The sequence below is a fragment of the Anser cygnoides genome, chromosome 1, assembly GCF_040182565.1.
Source record: "Anser cygnoides isolate HZ-2024a breed goose chromosome 1, Taihu_goose_T2T_genome, whole genome shotgun sequence".
Taxonomy (NCBI): Eukaryota; Metazoa; Chordata; class Aves; order Anseriformes; family Anatidae; genus Anser; species Anser cygnoides.
This window is the reverse complement of record NC_089873.1, coordinates 114,193,961-114,220,313: the sequence shown is the minus strand read 5'-3', so window position 1 is coordinate 114,220,313 and position 26,353 is coordinate 114,193,961. Positions and strand designations below refer to the sequence as shown.

General features: G+C 44.4%; 1 protein-coding gene and 1 long non-coding RNA gene across 4 annotated transcripts in view; both read left to right on the top strand.

Annotated features, from left to right (window-relative positions):
- The window catches only part of LOC136786516 (uncharacterized), a 41,493-nt gene extending 15,226 nt beyond the window's left edge, over positions 1-26,267 (top strand). The window contains exons 2-3 of the long non-coding RNA XR_010825385.1: positions 4,468-4,589; positions 13,729-26,267. This is a non-coding gene — a long non-coding RNA (uncharacterized lncRNA). The remainder of the gene's footprint in view (positions 1-4,467; positions 4,590-13,728) is intronic.
- The window catches only part of RUNX1 (RUNX family transcription factor 1), a 164,348-nt gene that overhangs the window by 30,976 nt on the left and 107,019 nt on the right, over positions 1-26,353 (top strand). The window lies entirely within an intron of this gene.

The following is a 26,353-nucleotide window of genomic DNA, read 5'->3' as shown; positions in this document are numbered from 1 at the left end:
AGCTGGTTGTGGCAGCGGGGTCTGCGGCCAAGGAGCTTAAGCAGAGGCATGGTGGAGGTGGATGCTGGGGCAAGGGGATAAACACCTGACTGTCTGCTTATTTCCTTGCAAGGGGTTTCACTCCTTTCCCCTCGACTCCTTGGAGATGGGGGTTGATGAGTTCGGGATTCTGTCCCCTGTGCAGCTGGGAAGTGTTGAAAAGGGCTGTAGGATAGGTTTTGTCTCATCGTGCTGGTAAGCCTGAGTGAGATGGACAGACAGCGAGTGGCAGGCGGGTACCCACCACCTCCTGTTTCACTGAAGGGGAAGTGAGACAGAGGGGATAACTGCCTTCTGCAAAGTCATACGGGAAGTTCGTGCAAAGCAGAGAGTTAAAGCTGAGCTGCATGATGAGGGCTCTCTGAAAAATATTGAAAGTGGTCAAAACCAACTCTTCTTTTAAATTCCACTTCAGGTTGCACCAAACTGTAACAGAGATCCAAGTATTTTATGTATAGCTTAATGTCATATTATATTTCTTTCCACCAAAGTAGAAGAAAAAAATCCCAAGCTTGAGTGAGACCTTTATATAGATCCCAAACTTTCCTCCCTGTTTTAAGTGGCACCGAGTGTTAGCAGGACCCAGGTACCATTGTCAGAGCAGCAGAGCAGGATGTGAAGGGGGTCTGTCCCCTGGAGGCCAGGGCTGAAGACTCATCTGGGAAATGCTTTTTGAAAGTCCTGACTCAATGGCTGGACGACTCCCACCCAGTCAGGTATTAAGTGTACAGCTCAGAATTTCACGCTTGTGTTTTTGTTTGGTTTTCCAATGAGCAGCTGAGGTGTGGGCTGCAGTCTGCACAGGCAAGGTTAGCCAGAAAAAAATATAAATAAATAAAAAAGAAAAGAAAAAAGGAAAAAAGAAAAGAAAAAAGGAAAAAAAAAAGAAAAAAAGAAAAAATGAAAAAAAGAAAAAGGAGTCATTGGGAATTATCAGGAGGCTTCAGCTGCTCTGTTTTTAAAAGCCCAGAGTGGATGTTTTCCTCTTGGCCTCATCATGTTTTCATAGCCACTTGGAAACTCAGCACCAGCATCGTCTGCAGTGAGCCAACCTCCGCTGCTGCCAGGGCAGGATAGTTTCCTACTCTGCCTTCTTGATCGTTTTGTCCTGTGTAGTTTTAAATGACTCAGGCTATGGTGCTTCCTACCACTTCCCCTGGGAGACAAGTTTGCAGTCTAAATAGGCTATATGGTAGCAAATTTTCCTCCTATTCAGCTTATTTTTTTTCCCTTCGTTTTCATCCCTTAATGCCTATTCCAGACAGAGGCGATGTTGTTGGAGCAGGGGGAAGCAGCCAAAAGAGCTGGCAGGACTTGTACCGGCACCCCTTGGTGATGGAAAATGTGACTGCTTTTTGTAACACAGGTGCATTTCTTGGGTGCAATGAAAGGTCCTGGGCTGCTCCTGGGTACTGAGGGCTGTGACCATGTGTTGGCGAGTCAGCAAAAGCCAAGCCCCCCTGTTACCCTCTCCAGCATCGTTGTAAGAGAGTAGCAGGGAGCAAAGCCAGGGCTTTCCCTACCACAGTCTTATATCCTCTCCTTCCAACAGTTTATTTTCCTTCAGTCAGGCAAGGGGAAGCAACTTCAGGCCTGTGGTGTGCATTGGCCTCCTGTTTTTAATTGCCTTCCTACTGTGAAAAAAGTTTCTCATTCCTCATCCTTTCGATTACAGCATCACCCCATCCTCTGCTCTCCCAAGCACATCACCTAATCCCTTCCCCAGACTCTGCTCTCTGCTATAGCCGTATAAAAAAGTTACTCCAGGTCACTGGTACAGGTTTCTAAAATATTTTAGCCTGGGGGAGGGGAAAGGAAAGGTTTCTCTTCCTTCATTTCTGTACTTGGCAGATTTCTTGTTTAAAAAAAGACACAGAGAGAGAGAGAGAGAGAAGCTGTCTGAACCGAAAGGGAGGGTGTTGCTGCTCAGAGGTGGTTCTAAAAACGGTACTTTTAAAGCAGGTTTCCTGCAAGTCGTGTGCTCCGTACAGAAAGCATGTCGATGAGGTGCAAGTGCGTTGTTAGTACTGGATGGAGACAATCTCAATCAATGGCTTTGCCGCTCAGGAACCGTGCAAGCTTTCTCACAATCAGCAGTTAATTTAATTTTGTATGCAATTTATTAGCATTCGTATGCATATATTATACTAACGTACTGCTATTATAAAGCAAGGAAAGCAGCTACCCCTTCACCCCCATCTTAAATCAGACCCTCAGGCCTGGCTTTTCGGTGCTGGTTATGAACAAAGTCCAGCAGCCTCAGGGCTGGATGGGAGAACTGCAAAGCCCCTGTGGCCCTTCGCCCCCTCACCCCGAGGAGGCCGGGAATGCAAGTGGAACTTTACCCTCCAAACCCTAAAGCTGATGGGTTTTCTGGGTGAACAAGCCACTAGGTGAGCAAACGGGCTTTTCTTATTCCACCTTGCTAATTTTTGCTAGAGTGAGTCTGTGGACTGAGGAGGGCACAAAGTGTGAGAAACCTTTCTGCCTTTGCGTCTATGAGGTCCTGGTAGCTGGTGAGAATCTCAGTGCAAAGCTCACACTGGCTTTGGCTGGACTGCCAGTAAAATCAGAATTTTAACTTTGGATATCTTCAGCTTAAATGGAATATCCACTTTCAAGAGCATGACATTGTGGAAATTGTCTTAGGTAGAAAGGGAAGGATGAAAACTACAAAGTTACGTCCAACTAATTCAGCTGTGTTCAAGGGAGAGCATGGGTCATGGGGAGGGAGAGCAACCTGCTAAAGCAAAACCATGCTTTTCAAGCTGCTTTATGAACGGGAGGCTGGGCAATGACATGTTTCTTGTACTGAAGTGAGTTTTCTGTGTTGTCTGGTCTGGTCTCGGGACGGATTTACATGGCCTGAAGTGCTGAGGTTGTGCAGTATCTGTGCTCCAGGAGGTGTTGCTTGTGGCGAGGTAGGACGTCTGAGTATGATGTCAGGACACAGCTGCACAACATATTTGCAGACACGTGTACCCCTAAAATGCCCACAGGTACCAGGCAACCAGTGTGAAGAGCAGCTTTGCCTTTCAGAAGTGAGACATGGGATAAATAACCATGTTATCTCTATGTCCAGTAAGTAACCAAGTGGATGTTTGTTGTAAAATGTGAGGATTTATTTTATTTTCTTCCTCTTTTTTTTTATTTTTTTTTCCTCAGATGTGCAGACTAATTAAATTACTCAGAGAGGGGAAAAAATCAGTTTGATCTGACTTCAATTTGACTGAAGTCTGGAACTAAAAATGTGGTGCTTTGAAAGACAGAATAAGCAGTTTCCTGAGTCATAAATTGAGTCACACAGACCCCTAATGGTGTTTCCAGGACTGCAGACAAGCTGTTGCTCTTAAGACAAAAAGTAAAACCTTTAAAAATAAACTAGAGTTTGTGGCAGATTTCCAGGGAGATTTGTAATGTCCTGTGAGAGTCACTTCAAAGGTACAGCCCCAGCCCCTGCAAGCCCGTATCTTTACATGGAGAGAGTGAAGGGAAAGTTCTGGCCATGTGCAGGAATGGGAGCTACAGAACAGCAGTGGCTTTGCGTCTGGGGAAGCCCAACAGCAGTGTATGTTACAGTAAGCCTGCAGAGAGCTTAAAAATAAGGATGTTATTCCCTGAGAGGGTGGTGGAGTTTGCTGTGCTGCAGACACGCAAGCCTTTGCACATTTGTTTGTGCGCACAGTAGTACAGCCAGGCTGAGCAGCCGTGCATGTTACTCTGGCTCACGCTCCTGCAAGCTTCCCAGCGATGGACAGGAGGTGACTGCTACTTGTCTGTCCAGCAGCTATTCCCAAATAAACAGATGGACCACACTGGATGAGGAGGAGAAGCCATAGCAGCTCCTGTGTGAGTGGCTTAAGGCACCTGAGCCCAATCCAGTGAGTGTTTTAGGAATGCCTGAGTGCCACGGGCTGCCTGCTGGATCAGGGGCACCTCCGTGGAAGGAGCAGGCTGCTTTGTACCCCAGTTGTGAATCTGCTTGCTGTTCTGCACGTCCTTTGGTGTCTCCTCTTACCTCTGAAGCCAGTCCTTGCAAAAGGAAACGCATTGTGGGGAGTGGAGAGTGGGAGACTTGTTTGCCTTCCCTCTTTTATGGATGAACAGAGGATCTCAGTCTCCACAGCTATCAGTGAGTCACCCTTCACAAGCAATAAATTCACACATCCACAAGAATGCTGCTTTATATTAATGCTTTGGTGCCATTGTTGATGATTTCTTACTGTAACCTGTGCCAACACCACAAACATTCATACTAACATGGGAGCTTCCAAGCCAGTTGATGGAAAATATTTAAGATAACAAGGAGAAAGAAAATGCCAGAACAAGCCCAGAGGCTCCATCTCTAATTAAAAATAAAAAATAAAATTAAAAAAAAAATAGAGCAACTATCTCACATCTCTGATTTATCTATATTTTCTGAAACAGATTTGGTCTCTGCTCTTAGCTGTAACTTCTTGATGGTCATTGTCAGTAAAATCCAAGAGGAAAGCTGTGGGAGGGAGCATCTCCACAATGTGGAAATAACCCACCACCTCATCTGATTTCAGGTACATCCCATGTATTTTCCTTGAGATTATGGTAAGAATTTAGTCTCTAGAGGAAGCTGCAAAGCAGCACCTGAAATATTGTCCTCTAGTGGGTGTCCCATGATGCAAGGGGAACTTGAAGTCTTGCAGCCTGTTCCCAAGGAAGGACAGCTCTAGAAGTGTTAAGAAAGCTTTGTCTACACCATGGTGTGCACTACTGGGTTTTCAGGCCAGGGTCCTTTCTGATCTCTCTGTTGCCCTTTCACCACCACCCTCTACCCCCCTGCCTTTTAGTCCACAGTGATTACCCAGCAGCTCTGGTCTGATTATGCACACATCTCTTACAGTACCTACAGTGTCAGAGTATCAGGTGTCAAGTGCAGCTTGCCTTGGTTTTGTGCCTGGAAATAGAAATCCCAACCATACTGTAAGGGGTTTCGTTTTACTTCCTTGAATACAGTACACCACTCTTTGGCAAGAGAGAACACACTTAGAGAAGAATAGACTATACACACGGATGTGGACCTGTCATAAAATTCATTTTAGTTTCCAGTTGAAATTACCCCTGCTAAAAAGATCTCATTACCATGCAGTCTGACAGCATAAAGCCCAATAGAAGAAAAAGGCCACCACCGTGAGGCTGGGGGATGGATGAAGACGGTAGATAAACCAGAATTTGTGTTTGCTGGGTTTTCACCAAACTCCTCCCAGCTGATGCTGAAAATCACATCAGCTGTATGGCCTGGGGTGTGGAAAATGGTCACTCTGCTGGCATTGTTCATGCGGGCTTGGACATACGTGTCTGCCTGGCCTTGCCTGATGCCATGTACCTAGCTTAACCAAGGGGCATGGGAATGGACCTTTGGCAGCTTTCACTGTAGATGGGAAGGTTTGGGGAAAAAAAAAAAAAAAAAAAGCCTGAAACTGGCATCAGCCCCCAGGAAGTCCTGTGGTGGCTGTGGTAGAGGAGGACAGGACTGGAGGCCTGTGTCACCCTTGTGGCCTTAATCAGCCACAAGTCTGTTTATTAAGAGCTGGCTCATGGATGAAGGAGGTGGTGCAGCAGCTCCAGCCCTGGGGCTGTGCGTGGTGGCCTCCTGCCCTCTGGTGTGCAGCACAAGGAAAGGGCACGGGCAGCCCCTGGGCTCGGGGAGAAGCTGCCACCAGCAGGTCATGGGGTGCCCCGTGGGATGCTCCTTCCCCACATCGGGCCACACTGGATCCTGTCCAAAAGTGGACGTTTCCCCAGGTGGCCATAATGGCTGTCTGACCATAGCATGTGTACCTGGCAGAAGCACCCGGTTCAGAAAACCCCTCCAAAAAGGAGTGGCAGCAACATGCAATGCCCCAGATGAGCTAGCTGGCGCCTAAAACCCAAGTTCGCAAAGGCCTTCAGGAAACTGTCCCAATGACTTTTTGGATTTCAGTTGTATTTATGAGTCAGTCCCTAAATGCATGTTTAAGTAAGTGCAGTCACTTAAGGTATTTCAAGATGAACTTGTCAGTTCTTCTGTTTCTGTGTGGGACACACACTCCTGGCTTCGTAGTTACTCTCTAAAATGCTACTCGTGCTTTCAAGAGGAATATAAGCTTTTGCCTCTGCACTTTTCCAAGGCTCTAAGACTATTTAGGACAGAAACATTGTCCAAAGTAAAGCTGAGAAGGATTTCCTGAACATCTTAGATTCTTTCCATACATGTTAAAAAAAATAAAAAATAAAAATGGAAGGTTGGATTTTTTCTCAGGTATGTCAACATACCAAATTAGGCCCTCCATTATTTCCATGTCCATCCATGTGCCATAAATAGGATGTGCCTGGAGTTCAGCATCCACCAGTTCACCAGTTCCCCCCTGAGTTGGCTGTAAGGCTTTGGGTGCAGATAACAGCAGAGCTGTGACCCTGTCACTTACAAGAAAAGTATTCATGTATATTCCTAGTGTTGGTGATGTCATGCAGCAGCACTTTTTCACAAGGGTGGTTTTTTTCTTCTTTTTTTTCAAGAAAAAGAAATGGATGAGTCATTTCTTACAGGCAGCTTTTTCCCTTCTTGTTCACTCATCATCAAAGTGCAAATCATGGCTTAACTATGTGCAATTGCAAATTGTTTTGGCATAGTTGTGTCTAGATCTACTGAGTTTCCCACTTGTGGGAGTCTTCCATTACTCTTTCTCCTCTCTGACTCACTTGCATGTGTACCAGTGATTTCACTACCAGCTGTCTCACTGCTCCAAAAGGTCTAAAATGGGATCTATGTATATATTCCCTGAATTAGATATAGATCTCTGCCATTTTGGCATTGTGCATATAACCTAGGATACACCTCAGCCCGTTGACATTTCATTCTTTTTAATATTAAACTTGGGTGCAGTAACTACTTTTGCAGACTGGAAAAATAATTAGGACACACATTTCCAAAGAAGTGTGTGGAGCATTAGCCATGCAGTTCCCATTGACTCTAATGGAAGGTTCATATCTAAAGCCTTGTGCAATTGCTTTGGAAGTTTTAGGGGAATTTATTACATTGCCTACTGGTTGAGAAGTTGTTATTGGTTTAGTGGTAGCTGTAATCACTGTAATGAAGTTAGGCCTTAGGAAGAGAAGGTCAGAAAACAAATGTCCTGTAGTCATTATACTAACACTGTTAGATCAGTTTGTACAGCTGCTGAAACAAACAAAACTAACAACAACAAAAATCCCTTGCATGTATGATAGGATAATAACTATTTCAGATTTAGGTCAGTCCTGCATATCTGGAAGTTGGGCTCCAGATCAGCGTGCCAGAAGATTGCAGGTTCCAAAAATGCACAGGAAAAGGTGACTGCTGCTCTGAGAGACTTATAAAGACGTGAGATGTAAGGGGATGAGGCTCATCTCACCTAACTATCTACAAGTCAGGCATCCAGCTCAAGTTAGTCTGTTCTCTCTTCTCTAGTTCATGGGGGGAGAGGAGGGGAGAGAGGCACCTCCATATAGGGTTTGTTCCCAGCACAAGATAAGTCTCTAAGATAAGCAGGTTGAATCACCCTCTGGCAGTGCCTTTCTAACCTCCAGTGACTATAAAGGGAGCATAGTTTAGACTGGCTTAGACAAGACAAAGCTAAAATTAGGTGAGATGAATCCCACCCTAAGCTTTGCACCCAGACAAATTGCTCTACAACAGCATGGCAGGGGAATCTGAGACTGTAGGTTGGGATTGCTGACTGTTTAGTTTCCATACACTGCCGTCCCTGGGCTACCATCTTGCTCTCGGACTTTTGCCCTGCCCCTTAGAGGTCATGAGAGTCCACCGACTTTCCTAAATTTGAATCAAGTCTACGATGCTCTTCAGCAAGTTGCATGTGTAATTGTTCTTTCAGCTGTGAAAGCTGTGATATGCTAGAAAATGGGATTTAAATAGGATGATCATAAGGATTTTTACCAGCGTTTTCCCCTGGCTTTTAAAAAAAGGAAAAGTTTGGCAAAGACACAATACCCTTGAAGATTGGTCCACCTTCTTTCTCTCTCATCTTATCTACCTCTTCTACCCTGCAGGCAAAATGCATGGGATTCCAGAGGCTGACAGTTCCTCCTTAGTTCTAGGAAAGTAGTTAATTATCTAAATCACTCCATAATTGACTCACTTCCACTACTACTTCAGAAAGAAGCCATAGCAAGGCGGTAGAGTTGGAGAACTAAGACCCGAGGAGCATAACTAGGCAGTGAAAACTTGCCAGTTCCTATCAATGTTCTTCCAGGAAACCTATCTCTGTCCACTGCTTGGCTTTCCGACTTTTGTCCCCTCATTACTGGCTACTATCTTTTGGATTAATGCCTTTTGAACTGCAGAATTGCTGTCAGTATGCAACTTTGGTTACGCTTTGGACAGTGTGTTTTTAAAAACAAGAAAGTGACACTGGAAATGTGTCTCTCTCAGTGCCAGCAGTCCTAGAAAGCATCTTGTCTGGGTACTTTATTCCTCTGCTTTCACAGAGCAGCTGCCATCCACAGGAGTGTCACTAGTAAATGATGAGTGAGCTGTCAGCATTTTTGTCGTCCATGTTTCACAAAATGCTTATCTGACATGAAAATAATTCTCGTGCCTCCAGAACTGGGCTGCAGCTTCCATGATGCAGGGATTTCACGTGAGCTCCTCAGAACTTCCCATGTGGGGAGAACTGGATCCACCAGGAGAACAGTCTGCGTCTATGGGTTTGGCACCTCTGCTTGAAACCCTGGCGAAAGCTCCCCATCCCGAGTTGTGCAAACAGCAACAAAAATAGCGAGATCAACTTAGTAATGTCAGCTTAGTGCATTAGGCTCATTTGCACAGTTAGAAAACCATTTCTCTGCACTTCCTATTGTTGAAATGTTGCAGAACAAACCAAAACTTTTATTTCATGATGGAAATGGTAAGATTTTTTTTAGATCAAAGGAAGTTTAAAACTATTTGTAAGATGTCAGCATTTCTAGCAATGGAGCATATAACAAATCAAAAAGTCGTATTATCTGAATCCTCATAAACACATCGTTATCGCTTTCAATATGCTACTTTTAGGAAACCCTAGAATGAAGGAATGGATTTACTATCAATTAATCAATGTACTGTAAAAATGCCTAGTCTGTTAGGAATATCTGTGTATTACCTGTGGTGGACTGCAGCAATAACCACACCACTCTGGAAACTCTGTATTTTCAGCACACATTTCTTTAAACAATTTTCATAGTTGACTGGTAGCCAGTCTTTTCATTTTGACATTGTAATAAGAAGAGATACAGCTTAAACTTACATTTATTTAGATGTCCACATTGAGATTATTGCAGTAGCCATTTGAGGAATCAGTCATTTTTTTACAAAGTACAGTCTGAAATTACCATGTTTACTCCAGTAATGTAAGTATGAGATAGCTGTGCTGACCCAACAACTGCCTAGTTGTTTTATTTATTTTCTTATCCTATAATAGCTTTAGATTTTCCCCCCATGCCAATCCTATTTACAACGGAGATAACTGTTGGGTAACTAAGGAATGAATTTACACTGCTTGTTGAAAGTGAAAAAAGCTGCCTTGTCCTGATGTCCATTGAGAGTATCCAGAAGAAGAAATTAGACTGAAACAACTTGTGCACTCTAAGTTCACATTCTGATTGCACTGAAGTTCTTATACAAAGTCTGAGACATGTTTAAAGAAAGCCAACAGCAGAGGCTTATTAAGATAATCGCTGAGTTATCTGAAAACTTTTGGTGCTTTCCATTTACCCTTGCGTTTTGCGATATGATCTCATAAACCAGACTCAAAATGTACTTCCATTAGCACAAGCTCATTAGCAGGGTGACTACAGTGTATATATATCAATAGCCTACTGGCTACCAGGGAGACCGACCAACCAGTTGTGCCTGTCCATAGAAAACAGAAGATTTTTTGTGGCCAGCCATTTCTTTTGAAGGAGAGAAAGAAGTCTGAGTCATCTGGATTTCCTTGATCAGTCCATCTCAGTGAGTAGCACAGGGTGAATTTTGTAAAGCTTATGGATTTCATACTCAAAACATTCTGAGCTAAAGAATTACTTTAGACTCCAGATGTTTTGAATTTTCTTTGTATTTATAAAAATAAAAAGATACTTTTGTGCTTAATGAGAGTAGATAAAGCTTTCTTAACACTTCTGAAAATGATTAAAGGCTTTTGGATGCACCTTCCTTTGTACAGGAAATTAGTGGCATTTACTTAGCTTTTCCTCATATACACCAGAACTACATTTTGGCTGAAGCTCCACTTGCTTTCCAGGTCAAGCTTACCATGTTGTTAGGAGTTAGATCCCTCTCCCTTAGCTGCAACCTTTTTCCCTACATGATATCCAGCAGTTAGAGAGAGGTGGATCGCTCAAAATAACTGCTTCCTGAATTAAATGCTGGCAGGAGAAGGTTTCCAGCTAAGGGTCCCTGTCTGACAACTGCTGGATGCCCTGACTTATTAAAGTTAGCCTGCCTTCTTTGCCAGCCTTGCCATGAGCAGAGGAGTACGTAAGGAGAGCCGCGTGCATGGGATGGAAATATTTAGCTTTTCGTTGGGCTTCTTTCTGGACACCTCTGATCAACATTTTAATGCAGATTTATGGGTTGCGAAAGGACTCTGCATGAGGTTCTGATGGTGGGTAAGGAGGGTGATGCACAGGCAGCTTCTTTTCTGAGAAGGACCTCAATCTCCGTAGCATGTCACCTGCTAAGGATCGCCCTTGCTGAACAGGACTGAGCTCACCTTGCTTACCGTGCAAAGGTGTGACACCTTTCCTTCTTCCTGAACCAAGCAGGGAGGACTGCAGCTGGGGGCCTTGAGCGGGTTTCTGCCAGGAGTAGATGCTGGTGTGGGAGCCAGTTATTTGTTTGCTGTAATCCTGTTTGTTTACAAACACCATGCGAAGCCTTCTTTCCCTGAACGCAGCAAGAATCAAACAGACGATGGTTTCTTTGATGGTGGCTCCAAGCCCCTCTGAGCCCCACTGGTGCTGAAAGATCTTGTGGTTTTGTTTTTTTTTTTCTTTGCAGCACGGTGCTATTGCTCCATCTCCTATAGTCCCTCCTCTGTTGGCTCTGGGCTCCTCTTATTTCAGCCCTAAAGGAACATAATGCCGTCTTTGCATTTATCCTGAAAAAAAGGTTGCTCCCAAGCTCTCTGGGGTACACAGATCTCAACAGATTGCAGAGCCCTGCTGAGAGCTGCCACTGCACAACCCCATGGCTCTTCCCTTCTTGGGGAACCTGAGGATGACGTTAACAGGGCCTGACACTGTGCATCCCACTGAGAGAAGGAGCTGAGGATGCCCCTCAACTCTTCTTGGGTTCATGTCCAACCAGCCCCAAGCCAGGGCAGAGGAGCAGGGGTCTGTCTGCATATGGGTCACATAGATGTTAATCTTGGTTGTGCAAAAAAGCAAGTGATTTTACAAACTTGTTAACAGAATTTCTTCAGCAGCAGCATCTTTTTTGTTTTCACTAAATGGAGTTATTTGCTGGCAATTATTACAGACCGGAATAGCTGGAGACTGTAGAGTTGTATTTGCATTTTTGTCCGAGTGCCTGCACATGTACTGCACACAGTGTTCCTTGCGAGGCAGTCATTTGTTGTCCAAAAAGCTTTGCTTTCCACATCCAAGCACTAGAGCAGGAACCTCACAGAGTGACCTGGCTTTGGAGAACAGAAACTGAATGGTTGTGCTGATGCAGAGCTACACTTCATTATGATTAAATTATTATATTAAGCAAGCAAACCCCAAATCTTCTGTAAAGTGGTTGTTTTTCTGCTCTTCTTCATTGCATGTCCTTAAGATTGCATGCCAGTCATACTGAAATCTGGCCCGAGCTCAGGACCAAGAAGTGGCCCCAGTGCTCCCTGAAGGCTGTTCCCCTCTCACAGCTCTGAAAGTGGCTTTCCCATCCAGCACCTCCCTGTGCTGCTCCAGGAGCTGCTGAGCTTCACAGAGGCAGTTCAGGAATCAGATGTACTGCACGTTTCTGTTATCCCCTGACACTGACTTTAACAAGTGGTCCTTTACAAGCCTGGGCAGGTACTGTGCACGGATCTCACTGAAGCTCTACTCAAAACCCTGGTTTCAAAATGCCTAACTAGAGTCCTACCTACTCATTCTCTAGGAAACTGTAGAAAAGTCTCCTGAAGACTGTGGATATGATTTTTCTTTTTGCTAGCATGGAAAATGCAGTGTAATCTCTGTCAAGTAGCACTTAGTGGTGGAAGACAGTGCCAGTTTTAGAGGAAGCAAGAAAAGATCCAGAAAGAAGGTCTTCAGCTTGGGCTCACGTAAGGGGTTCTTCCATGGGTGCTGATACAGGCTGAAGACCAGCAAGACACTGACAAACCAGAAAGTAAACATCCTAAGTGTGGTGGGAAGATTAAATCAAGAGCAAAATTCTGTCAAAATTCATGGTTTTATAAGCAAAATGGAGCAGTGGTTGCAGCATGTGTCTGAATGGAAGCACTCCTTGCTTGGGTTTGGTTTAGTTTTGATTTGTTTGGAGGGCGGGAGCCAGCAGAAATTTTCAGCTTGCTGTTAAAAGACACACATTCTTGGCTGAACTGGGTCCCCCAATCTTTTCTAGAGTCACCTCTTTCGAAGAAATAGCATGGGGATTCCCTCCTCTGGTGTGGGAGTTTCCAAAGGTAATCCCCCCTCTCTGGTCATCAGCCGGCAGCGACGCACCAGCCAGGCTGGAAGTCTGGGCTCGGTCTTTTTTTTGGAAGGCATCAGCCCCTAACCTGAGCTTCCACATTGAGGAATAAATATTTATATTGACCTGTATCCAAAGCACATTCCTGGGACATCAAATCAGCGCCTCCTGGTTTATGGGCCTGACAAAGCGCAGCATTTACAACCCCCCGAGCGAAACAGAGAGGGTTTGTGGCACGGGGGTGTCGCGTGGGAGGTGTCACCTCGCAGACCCTGCTGGGGTCGTGGTGGGACGGCTGAGAGCAGGGGTGCTCGGCGTCAGCTGCCGGCACTCGTGTCCAGAGCGGGTAACCTCAGCAAGGCGGGCTGAGTGGGCACGTGTGGTTTCATGGCACTGCGGGGCAGGCTGAGCTCACGGCTGCCTCGAGCGTTTTGGAAAACCCCTGGTAGTGACTGAAATGCCTGCCTTGGGCAGCTTGACCTCAAAGCCTATGAACTAGATGGCAGCAATTTCAACCTCCACTCCCCCCCCCCCCCCCCCCCCCCCCCCCCCCCCCTTCTCTCTGCAGCCCCTGCATGCCTGAGGTTTAGCAGCAGCTTTAGATGAGGGCTGCTTTCCGTGTTGCTGTATTTTTTATTTTTTTTTTCCTTCTGGGAGCCCCCAAGAGCTTGCAGGGACATGAGCGCAGCCACGAGGCAGGCTGGGCTGGCTTTGGTGGGCTCTTCACGTGGTGGTGCACCCCACACAGACCCAGCTGGGCCTCGTCCCACTTCCCTGGGAAAAAACAGAGCAAAAAGAGATGAGGTGCAAAGCAGCCAGCCTGGGAGCCATGCACACACCAAAGTTCAGCATCTACTACCAGTTGCGAGCACCTTCTCTGAGGGCTGGGGGCGGGAGGAGAAAAAGGTGCCTGCACCCATGATACAGCTGCCGAGGTATTCGGGCACACCATGGTTTCCCTGTCTCCCTCATGCCGGCTGTAATAAGCCTGTGCTTGCTTTCAGATCTCTCCCTCTGGATGTGGTGCCCGGAGGAGGCTTTCCATGGACCAGAGCAGACTTCTGCACAGAGCTTGCTTGTACTTACAAGCCAGCAGAGCAAATAAACTATGTTGGTACAAAGCTACGCCTGTAAATTTTTCCTCTCTTTAGGCTTTTTCTTCTCATTCTACTTTTTTTTTTTCCTTCTCCTTTCTATGAATGCGTTGTGGCTGGCTTGCAGCAAGCTGTCTCTGTAGCCAGGCCTTTTCAACCTGAAATCTGAGGCTCTGCGTGAGCTACCAGCTGGTAGCCAGCATCATTTCAAGGCACACACTTTGAGCAGAAAAGACTCCTCAGTGGCATAGAATTATGTGCTTCCTTCACTGCTTATCAGGGTCGTTTTGTGCTGTGCACCTTAGCCTCATGCTGTGGGAGGTGAGGAATCAAAGACACTTGCTGCTGTCCCCTGTTTAAATATTGTGCCACTTTGCTGCCCCAGGACAAGCAAATGAAGCAAAACCTCTCCTTCATCACAGCCCCCTCCCCACCCTCCCTGCTGCACATGTGAGCCTGCTGATGGTTAAGAGCATTTAAGTCAGATGCCAGATAAACAGCAGAGTGAGCGGTGGCACCCGTGCTGGGGGGAGCCTGTGCGCACTCATAATGGTGTCAGCACTTGCTGCTGGAGAGCTGCGAGTGTGCCAGAGCCGTGCCTGTGCTCCCTTAGGGCTGGGGCTCGGCTCCTCCAAAAGCATCTCCCCCACCTCCCCAAGGCTGGTGCCCAGCCAGCGGGTCCCCAGGCCGGCTTCTGGAGACTCAGGGCTGCAGGTGCTCATTCGGCCGGCATAGCTCTGTCCTCACCTAGCTCTCCAAATCGCCTCCAGAGGGTAGATGATGTCTGGTCTGAATAAATACACAGGAGGGGCTGAGTTTCCTGCCCCCTTCTCCCCCTTCTAGCACATCTGCGCCGGAAGAAACCTAATTTAAGCTCTGTGTCTGTGGCACAAACAAAACGGGAGCTCCAAGCCCTCAGAAAGAGCGGACTAACTGAGCAACCTCAGAGGCGAATTTCACACGTTTTCCCTTAAAATTCTTGTTCTTCTTCGTGGTTTCAGATCTCGAAGCATTTGACAAGGGGGGCAGCAATGATGAAAACGAAATTACTTTTACTTTGTAGGCTGGAGAAGTCTCTGAATGGGAATTGTGTGCAGCTTAAGGTCCTGACATTTTGGACGTGTTTATTCATTGAGCAATCGCTAGGATCGCTCCAGCCCATATATCCATCAAGTGAGCTTGCCGTGGTTTGAAGTAGGTTTATCTCAATCTGCAGAGTGTGTGGCAGTACACTGGTGACTCATAAAGGCTCAGTCCTGCAAAAGCACATGTTTAAGCACATGTTTAACTTTCAGCACGTTATTATATCTCACAGAAGTCAACGGGACGACTCACTCAAAGTCAGGCTTGTTCTCAAGCTCTGCTCAGGGCTGGAGTCAGAGAGCCCAGCACCTCACAGGAGTGAGCCCATAATGATTTTCTTTTCTTGCCTGCGTAAGTAACATTCCTGAAAACATGCTCTAAAGGATCAAGTTCTGCTACTGTTGAATAGCACATATTCACAGATAGTCTGGTTTTAATCAATCAGTGGATGACTTTGAGCACACAAGATCCCCCTTCCTATAACTCAATTTCCCATGTGTAAAGTAGAGATAATGATGCTTGCCTTGTTTGCAGAATACTTAAAGGTTTACTGAGAATTCACTCTATAAGAGAAAGGATCTGTATTTGGCTCTGAATAAATCAATATTAGCACACTCTCACAGCAGCGAATACAAAGGCAGGGCTAAGAAGGTATTTTTAGTTTTTATGTGGTTGCTGTCTCTTAGCTGTAGGCAAACTATCTTTTCATGGGAAGACTGAAAAGCGACAGGCTGAAGTTTTGTGGTGCATCTTTTAGTACAAGAACTGCAGCCCTAGGGGAATAGGTTCTCATTTTCCCTATGTACATGCATGCTAAGGCTGTTACAAGGTGCCTAAGCAGTAAAATTTAGTCTTGTTGTAAAAGAGCAATATTTATGCTTGTGATTATCAAGCCTAAAGCTTATCACAAACCTTTCCATGGAGACTAAAAATTGTAAGGGATAGAGCATCCCTGCTGCTCCTGGAAGCTGTGCCTCTGCTATTAAATCTGTGCCTCTGCTATTAAACCTGTGCCTCTGCTATTAAATCTGGATTTCCTGGTGACTGGGAGAGGTTGAACATGTTTTCCACCTTCACCTGAACAAGGCAGAATGAAATTGTTCTCTATATCAGCTACTAGGGTGGGAATGCGTTGACTTGTCCTACCTGAGGATCTAGCTCTTACCTTTAATTGTAAACTCATGAGGTTTTAAGTAAAAGGAAGAGCCACCTATGAAGTGTATTTTGAAAATGGTGTTGAAAGGATGACATTGCTACTGTGTAGTCTAGTGAGTTGACAGTCAATAATTTCCACCAAAATTCACATTTGCATCTTTATAATGACACCTGCATTCTTTTGTTTACCCTCTTGGCTACATTTAATCCGAAAGTTTCTGAAATACTCACATTTCACTCTCAATTTTTTGTCTTCATTTATTAGCATATGGATAATTCTTGCTTTCCAACCCTGCAGATACAGTGGTTGACTCTTAAACCTGTAAGTCCAATTTCTGTATTTTCCACATCTTTGTGTTTTCTTTTCAGTGGAGATTTTGTCTGCCATGTAAAACAAAGTGATTATTCCATCCAAATCTTTGGAAAATTCTGTTCTTTGGCATAGTGTTGTGTTGTCTGATGCTTTTTTTTTTTTAAGTTTTAAATTTCTGGAAGGGAAACCCTTCCTTTGAGGAGATTTAAGTTTCCATCAGTCATGAGAAAAACTGTTCCCTCTGGAATATTAGAGGTAAGCTTGGAAGACAACGTTAAACAGAAATAAAATTCCAGATTGCTTCATTTTGAATTTCAGCCCTTTCTCTTTGGAGGGGTTATTGTTTCCAAAAAACACCTTGTTTTTTGTTTTTAATTTTCTTGGCCTTTTCAAGTTTAGTGCATTGAATGTAATAGCCAAGAGTTTTGGATATGCAGCAGATAGGAGAAATGTACAGCATCTGTCAATAGACAAACATACATGTGTGTGTTATATAGAACATAAAACTTTGTGTTGTGCTGCTATAAAAGCAAAACAATCTTGAGATGTTGCAGCACTGATTTTCCCTCTCAGTTATTTTGCTTTGACCAAAAGAGGATCGGGGATTCTTGCAGAAAGTTGTTCCACAGATAGCTTGTGAGATATATTTAGAAAAAGTTTCATGCAAGTTCTCTGCCACTTTCATAATTTGGATAAGCCTATTTTCTCCCCACGGTATCTGAACCCTGCTCCTGTGTCCGTAATACGCAGTTCAGGCATATGCTATTTCATTCAGATTTCTTTTCAATGATTCTGCAAATTACATTCTGATCTTTCTTAAGACTAGCCTTAATTCCCTTGATCCTTGAGCTGTAGGCAAAAGTCTCTGTTCTGGTAAGCTGGCAGTGATGTGTGGCTATCAGTGACTACGCCTTGTCCAATTCAATAAAAGCTGAATCTTGCATTCTTCTTACATGGGCTGACAGGGTTACAAGTTACTTTTGGGGATGGGTGTCTCTAAATAAATATTTCCTAATGCCACCGGGGTCTCAGTTCCATTGCACATGGACACCTGGTGCCATTTGAGATGCCCTGGGGTTTTCCAGTTGGCCTCCAGTTGCTGCTTGACATGGCTTCCCCAGTGGCATGGGTCCCCTGTGGGTCCTGAAGGAGGTTTGCTGTCACCATGTGGACATGCTGGACTCCTTCAGGCCTCTCAAAGGGCACCAGGCACCTACTGGGGTTATCTGAATCCACTCCTCTAGTAGTCCAGCACAGTTACCTGCTGTCAGCCAAAGACTTCATAGAGATACGGGATTCAAAGAAAAAGCTGTCCACAAGCACAGGAACATTTCCATGGTAAATCGCCCCAGAATGGGCTTTATGGCATAGCAAAATGCCAGCCATCCTCACTTCTCCAGGTATCGTGGGACATTTCATGCTGTTTCAGAACAGCTTTGCTCTCTGCAGCTCTGAAGTCACTGCAAAGTATCAAACAGCATAGAGAGAGCACTGTACGGCTTCCTTTATGGAATTGATTCCTAAATATTTACTTTGGAAGAAAATAGCCTGGTTGTTTAATAAAAATGAAAATGTAATTTACTTCTCCTTTGATCAAGCTGAAGTCAGTCACATGACAGGAGTGCTGCTAACACACGCTGTGTAACTGCTTTTGTCTATTCCCACTAGGCAGGCAGAGATTGCTTTCAGTAGCGAGGCATCCCAGCGCTTGGGCGTGGTACAGAGGAGGGTTCAAGTAATGAGCAAGCTCTCATTTCTCTCAGAAGACCTGGCAGAAGGCCCCGTCTGTTCTTTAATTACATTTCAACAGCTGTTTTTTATATATTTGTGTTTCCTTATTCAAACGTGGCTTATGAAGAAAAAAAATAGCAAATGATGAGCATGCTTTTAACCAAGAAACACAAAACTCTGCAACACAAGAAGCTGTCATGGACTAGCCAAAATCTTTCCAAGAAAAATTATTTCCTTCCCAGACCCACGTCAGTGTTGATGCCACTATGGATGTGGTGGAAACTAAACAGAGCAGGTTGGGATCAAAGAGCTATAATCCATATTGACTTGCAAAGAATCAGACGTTGTTAGTTATCAGTCCATCATACTGACAGTGAAGTAATAGCCACGGTATTGGGCCAGTGGTACCCACGGGGTGAACGAAGAGGAACAGCTCTCCAGGACATTCAGGGGGCCTTCGTCCTTAGACGTCAGCTCCTGGATCTCAGCTGTAGAGCTGTGCTTGGTTTCAGGGGAGTGAACTGCAATGCTGTCACACATGCATGCCCACACCTTCCCCCAGACATCTGCTTCCGGCTCAGCTAGGCCATGGTGGGGCAGGGAGCTATAGCTGTGAACATCACCTCTCCTCACAGGGGCATCCCCCCTGTCCCAGCCACCAGAGCCCACGTGCTATGTCCCCTCAAGGTTGTGCCAGGCAATCTGCCAAGAGGTGCTAAGGACCCTCCAGAAGATTTCTTCAAGATTGGTCACTGGTAGACCAAACTTCTGCTCGTTAATTTGGTGATGTGAGCTAAGGGGGAGGTTTCCCTACTGTGATGTGATGATAGTCTTTGCTCCACTGAGGGGAAAACTGAAAGAGTTCATGCAAAGCCCAATGTGCAGAGGCAGACTTTTTCATTACTGAAAAGGGAAAGACAGGTTCACTTTCCTTGGGCAAACTCAGACTCTAAAGAGCAGAGACTCTAAAAGCTAAGACATGAGAGGTTGTCTTGTTCAGTTTGTCACATCTGTCTTGTCCCTTCTTCACTGCCCAAAGTTGTAAAAATGGGCATGTAGGGATGACACAAGGTTCATCTTGTCTCCAACTCTGATCAGAAGCATGGGCTTAAGAGAGGTGTGTAAGCCTTGGCACTCATGGCCTTTCACAGCTTCTAGCTGTCAGCAGTGTAGGGATTTCCTGGTCTGGAAATTGCATGTAGACTATTGTGCTTAGTAGACAGTAAGGCATGTTCTTTGTGAACATGTTTAAACCCCTGTGAATTAATTTATAATTTGGCTTCTACAGCATCCTGTGGCATAAGTTCCACAATTTAATTATAAGCTGTGTGAAAAAGTCCTTCCTGAGCTCATTACAGAAATGTTACCTGATATTTTTTTTTGTTTTTGTACTGTGAGAAATAGTGAATAGTTGTTGCCCTCACCTCCTTCACCCTATTTATGATTTTAGAGATCTCTTTCATGCTTTCCCTTCCGACATGCAGAGCACATGCAGAGTCTTTTCTGGTCACCAAGAAGAGGACAAAATAGAATACAAAGATCTCCGGAATATGTGTGGAATAGTTAAAACAAAGTGCTGTACATACCTACTTGTGTACATAATCTGTGCAAAGGGAAATTACAAAATTGAGAAGGCTCAGTTATCTTAGTTAAAAAGCAAAGAAACAATATGTTTAGACTCTGCTGAGACTATGTAGGCAAAATAGGAGGACAGAAAGTCCTAGTCTCTGTTTCCAAAAAGGCTAGCTGTGGAACAAGTTTAGGACCAAGACGGCCAAGTTTGGACTAGATGTTTCCTACTGAGGAATGTGGTGTATAATAATACAGTCCATTAGAAGTGGCTTCCAGCCCAAAGGGAATAATAAATTCAAGAATATGGTTGTCTCCTGAAAACAAAGCTGGTACTACGCTCAGAAACATAGTTGTTAATGAAATGCATCAAAACTAAAAATAACTTAGAAACAAATGTGCCAAAGTGTCAGAATCAGCTGGTGAAAAATAAGTACTGGTATTAAAATCAAGTGCATTTCTTGTGGGAGGTAAGCGAGTAACTCCATCTTCAGAAGAGCCTAATATAAAACCTCTCAGAAACATTTGCCTCTGTTTTTGTTTAAAGGGATACACTTAAGCACAGTTAACTTACAGTTCTTTGCTTTTGTTTGCACAAGTGAAAGCAACATATGTTATTTTATGAACTGCCAGACATCACGGCAGAGGAACGAGCTCTACCCCTGCAGTGCAGAATGGAAGGGGCTCCAGTGCTTACCAGTAATACCCAAAGCACTGCCGAAAGGAGATGAAGAGGACACACACCTTTCATGGCATCTCTTGTCTCATTCAGTGCATGAATGCCACTGAGCCCTTAAAATGCCCAGACCCTGAAATGCCACAGCCTAGATAAAGGTGAAGATGCAGGCAAGGTATCACAGTGCTATAGCTGTGCTTTGTCCTGGGTGTTTTTGGATTAATTTCTATAACAGATTGTTAGTCTCTGCAAAAAAAAAATCAAAATATCCAGAGAAGATTTGGATCTGAACGTTGTAAACTGATTGTTCAAAATAACTGTAATGGATTGCTTTTGCTAACTTAGCATGACACCAACCTTTGGACTTTCTTTCAGTTCTCATTCCTTTTTAGCTTATTTGTGGAAACTTATAATTAGATTTTTCTTTTCCTTCTTCTCCCCCCACCCCAGCTGATAAAGTGCCATAAATCCTGGACATCATCCATGAGTGTAGTCATTTATGAATTTTGCTATTTTTTGCACATTGCACCATATGTAAGACAAACTAACTTAGAGGCACAGTTTCTTATTCCTGGCATGCAGGAGAGTCACTGAGAGATATCATATGGTCTCCTGGCAAAAGTACAAAGTGGCTCTTGTTGTTTGATCTACTGTCTTAAACTTAAATGCAAAATCTGATAATTGGGTCAGGCAGGAGAAGAACCTTACTAATAAAGCTCTTTTCATTTCCTTTTCCTATATTTCCTCTTTTCATCTTTTCTTTCTCTCTTTCTTGGTTGGTCCAAGGAGCTGGAATCAGCTGTTAGCAAAAGGGTTAGAAACAGAGCTCGGTTTATGGAATTGCATCTTCTCCTCAAAATCCCTCTCTGTCTGTCATCTTTCAGCATAAGCTGCTCTCTGACTTCCCTGCCAGTGGATTTGCTTACGCTCCTGGACTTGCTGTGAATGTTTTCTTAGAAATGTCTCAGTCTTTACAAAACTGGAATCACTGAATGCATAGTAAACATTCTGCGCAATCTTCCCCTCTTTAAAAACAAAAATTGTGTAGAAATCTTTTTTTCACCTAGGAGTCTCTTCTATGTTGTTTGTAACAAAGACAGAGGCTTGTACTCCCAAGGATACACAAGCTAAAAGGACCCTGAGCTTTCTTTGCCAGCCAAACATCTCCATAATACAAGAAGCTGAGACCTGAGCACTCACTCAGCTGAGTGGTTTTTTAAGCGGTAATAGAGAGCTTTTGTTCTCTGCTAGGAATAGCACAGCAAGAACATTTCATGGTTGGTTTCATGGGTGGAATTAGATACTCCATGGTTGCCCACGTAATGGGATTGGCTGCATTTCCCTCCATGATTTTGCCTAAATTTCGTCAAAAAATATGAAATCTCCATTTTGAAATAGCCGCCAGCACATTTTAGAAAAGCCCTCGGGATTCTGTAGCAACCAAACGTCCGCGGCCTCCGCCTCTGCAGCAAGCTGCCTGCCAGCACGGGAGGTGTCTGCCTGCAGCTTTGTCTGCTGGGTGGCCGCTGCTCCAGACCCATCAGCCTGACGTGATTGCCACAAAAGTGCTTTAAAGTCACACAGGAGAAAGTTGCTGGAGCTGGCGATTGTTGGCCAGCAGCAACTGAGTAAGTGTTTTAATTGATCACTGATCCCCAGCTGTAGCATGTTTAGCACACAGGCTGAGAGCTATGGAAATGATCAGTTTTACACGATTACTTTTAGTATAATATGAATTGTCATTCTACTTACTGTGCTCTTAGACCTGTGACTTTCCTCCCCATCTCACCTCCAAGAGTCTTGAGAGTTCTTTTGAGTGCAGAAAACATATTTGACAGTTTGGTGAAAAAACAAAGTAGGTATTTTTCTCCTCGGATGTTGAACGCAAACACAGAAGCTCCCCAGCTGTGACCAGGAAAAATGCTCCAAAAGCTGTTTCTCTATATCCGGTTGGGTATAGAACAGGCAAGGTTTCATGGGTGTAGCTGTGCCAGCGCCCAAAACTGCATCTTAGCTGGTGAATTTACGGGAGTAATTGCTCAACTGGACTCCTTACAAACCAAATTGCCTTGCTGGATAAGAATTCCCAAATAATTCCTTGCTTGGGACAGAATCTTAGCTTAAAAACCAATGACAACAATAACAACAACAAATAACCTTTAGAAAACACATACTAAATAATGTGTATTGGAAGAGTGTATTTTTAGCAAAGATCAGCTGTACTACATTTTCACTGTGCATTCCAAGTTGAGCCTTAAATTCCGCATCTTGATCTGTAGAAGGGACACTGGAGCAGCTGGGCAATTTCATAAAAGAAAACATCAGAGCCAGCAAATATAGAGTACTTGAGTAGAAAACAAAATTAAAAAGCTGTAAGGCTCCCTCAAGATATGTGCTGAAAATGGAGTTCAGGAAGAACACCAGGTTTTGCAATTGTTAAATAAGAAGGCAGAATAATAATGCAGGGGCTATGGGGTAATTTTTAATTGTTCCCAAAACACTTTTTTCCTGCCTTTCTCGCTTAGGAGAAAATTAGACAAACTCATGCAGTGAGGAGATAAGAACACAAGCAAGGACTGTCAGCAGGGCTTCTGGGTTATTTCTACTTTTGGCAGATATAAGAGTGTGCATTTCCTTGTCCGTTTTGTGTGATGACTTAGGCTTTTTGCAGGTTTGATATTTGGTCAAAGGACCAGCTCACAGTGCCAATTTTCCCCACGTATCAGCATGAAGGCCACTGTGTTGAAGCACTGTCAAGCCTCAGCATTGCTCACCAGGGAATGTGGAAAGGGCAGCTGAGTGTCATGACATCACTGAACATCTTTATTGGCCCCCATTTTGCATCCTAACTTCATCCTGCTCCTACTTTGATTGCCAGTAGTTACTTCATGTCACATCTGTAAAGGAATGTACAATCCTGATGATGAGTTGAGCATATAATACCAATAACTAACAACTACCTTGTGGTGTGCCTTTTCAGTCATTTTACAAACCAAACACCTCCAAGTAGGTCACTGCTAGAGCTGGGTGAACTCCTAAGGGCAGCAGAAGATGCTGGTGCTGCTCCACAAATCTCTGCACCCTTGTCTTTGACAAGTATCTTGTCTTCTGTCATTTGGGGTTATAGCACTATTACTGACCTCTCTTCCAGTTAAAATAGTTGTATCATTACTGGCAAGAAGAGCAGCACATTACCAAAGCAGACAGATGTGTGGCAGGCTGGGGCCAGACCTTGCAGGCAGCCTTGGTGATCCTCAAGCAGGGAGTTGAAGTGGTGGACAGGAGCCCCAAACCACCCTGGGAGCAGTGCCCAGGATTTTACACTCCCAGGAAAGCCTAGGAAACTTTGGAAGCTTTGCACATCCACCCCAAGCCATAGAGAAGTACAGATGTCTCGCATGTAAGAGGGTCTATTGGTCTTGATTTTGGGGTTATCCAAGAGCTACCATATAGCTAACACTAGTGTCTGTCACCTCAGGGAAGCAGACAGCTCACAGACAACCCTCAAGGTTCTGCTGGCAACACAGAGGATCAGCAGTTTCGGCACCCAGGGAGGGCTGACCACGAGGCAGGTGCAGCACGGGGCTTTGCAGCTCAAGGGAGCCTTCAAGGGTGCCATGGGCTGGAGCAGGACAGTGGCTTCCGTCTTGGTAACACTGACATCCATCGCCCAAGCCCACAGTCTTGCTGAGACCAAAAGTCCCCTGGTGGTGCTCCAGAAGGGCAGCACTGTCGTGACTCCTTCCAACCACAGTGGTCAGCTGTGCTGCAACCGCTGCACCGGTGGCTGTGGGCAGTGGAGGAAAGAGAGACAATAACAATTCTTGGTTGTGCAAAGCCTGCCAGGAATTGCATGGCTTCAATTATAACTGGCTTGTTTTGTTTGGTTTGTTTTTGTATCTTTTATTATTATTATTATTACTATTATTATTCCAGATTCACTGGTTCAGCGTTTAATTCCACCCAGAACTTCCTTTGTCTGGTTCCTTCTTGCAGACTTGCTGAAGATTGTCCAAACTTTTCACTTGCATGTGTTTACTAGTTGACTTCAAAAAAAAACAACTTTTACTTGAAAGGGCAGACGCAGTAACAGTGTTGTTTTAGTTCAAAAATAAATGTGAACAAAACTACTACTGACAGTTAACAAATATGAAATACACTTGACTTCTAGGCTATTAAACAAGAGCAGCAAAATGTTCCCAGCAGTTGCTTAATGCAATTACTTGATTAGAGAAAGGCATTTCATTTCCTAACCGCTACAAGAATAAGCAATATAGCTGTCAATAATTTTGCAGCGAGGTCTGAGGGCTGGTGGTCAGCCTTAGACCGCATCTTTGCATGGTCATTAGTGCATATCCATCAATGCACCCAGCACAGCCTTAAGATTCTTGAGGGATTTCAGCAGTATGCGAATGACCTTTTCCTTCATCAGTTTCCAGGATGTTTTCCATTACTGAATATGCAGCACATCATAATGTTTTACATCAATCCTCCATTTAAGTCATATCATGTTATTTTGAGACAGCGTACAATCCTGGCTGCCTTTTGCATTCAGGGGTTGATGTGTAAGCGGAGTGGCTCCCCATCTGAAAGCATTGTCAATGAGCTGCAAGACCTCCAAATGCTTATACAAAATATGTACTCTAACAGGAGAAAGAGGGATTTGTCTTTTCAGGTTGCAGCAAGGGCCTAAGGGAGAGGTGATGGTCAATCAGATGGTGTGCTCAGCACCTGGGGCAATGTTGATCCACTTCCAACTTGCTTAAAAGGTTCCAAAGGCAAAACTGATTGCGTCCCCAAAAGACAGCTTTCATCTCCTGTAATGTTTGCTGGTGAGCAAGGGTGGGTCCTCATTGGTATTTTAGTGTGATCAGGATTGCACGTCTGAAGGGCATCTCCCTGTTGTCCCCCACCATGCTCTGGTGCGTATCATGGGGTGGTCTCAGCGAGCATGGGCTGGGTCCCTTTCTGCTGAAGCACAACTGAAAAGCAGGGTCTAAGCTAGCCTCAAGTCTAACCTCAGGTGAATACTCTGAAACACAAGTAGAGTATTTGTCAGGTCTATAGCACCACCAGTTTCTGTCTGCAGACCTACTGCTGCTGCCCAGCCTGACTTGCTACTGCGAACACAGCCAGAGTGTTACACCTCCCAGATTAAAGAGCTACTGGAGCACTGTGTATAAATGAGACACAGTAAAAATGTTCATCATTATTGTTTCGGTCACAACATGTGCAGCCCAACCGAGCACTAGAGCTAGGTGCTGGTAGCCCCACAGTGGGAGGTTTAAAGAGCCAAAGACCATATGCCTACAAAACTATACATGTGTGAAATCACTGACGTCCCTTTCCCTTGCCTAGAAGGCATCTTAGTAGGTGACTGTGGGGTGGTGGGGCTGAGTAGTCCCAAGTCAGAACAGAAAAATGCAGGAGCATTTTTGTTTCCATAAAAGATGGAATAGTTTCCCTCATTCATCAGTCTTACTTAAGTCATATTTATAAATACATTCTGTCTGTGTTACTAAAGCAGACATCTTGACCATGTGTTCAAAATTATAAGTGTGAACTCATAGTGTTCTGTTGTACATAAATATTGTCTGCCACGCTGTCATTCCTCAGCTTTATATTGACGCCTTTAAACTCATTTATGGTATAAATTAATAATGCTTCCTCTTAAGGGGGCTAGTTCCTGGGCTGAGTAATACACCATGCATGGATTTATTGAGAGCATGGGGCAGGATTAAAGGCAGGATTTTTTCTCATCCCCTCTCAAGGTCCAGGTCACACGATGCAGGAGGAAACAGCCAGGCCTGCTGTAAACTCTCCACCTCACTGAACTGTAGCACAACTGAAGGCATTCATCCCAAACAGGTGGATAGCTTATGAATTTTGGGGTTAACTTCCACGTTAAAAAAAAAAAAAAAAATAGCTAACAGGAGAGAATGCACTGTAGCAAAATGAAAAACCTAAAAAATATTAGTTTAAGGCAGTGAAAAATATTTTAGTTCGAC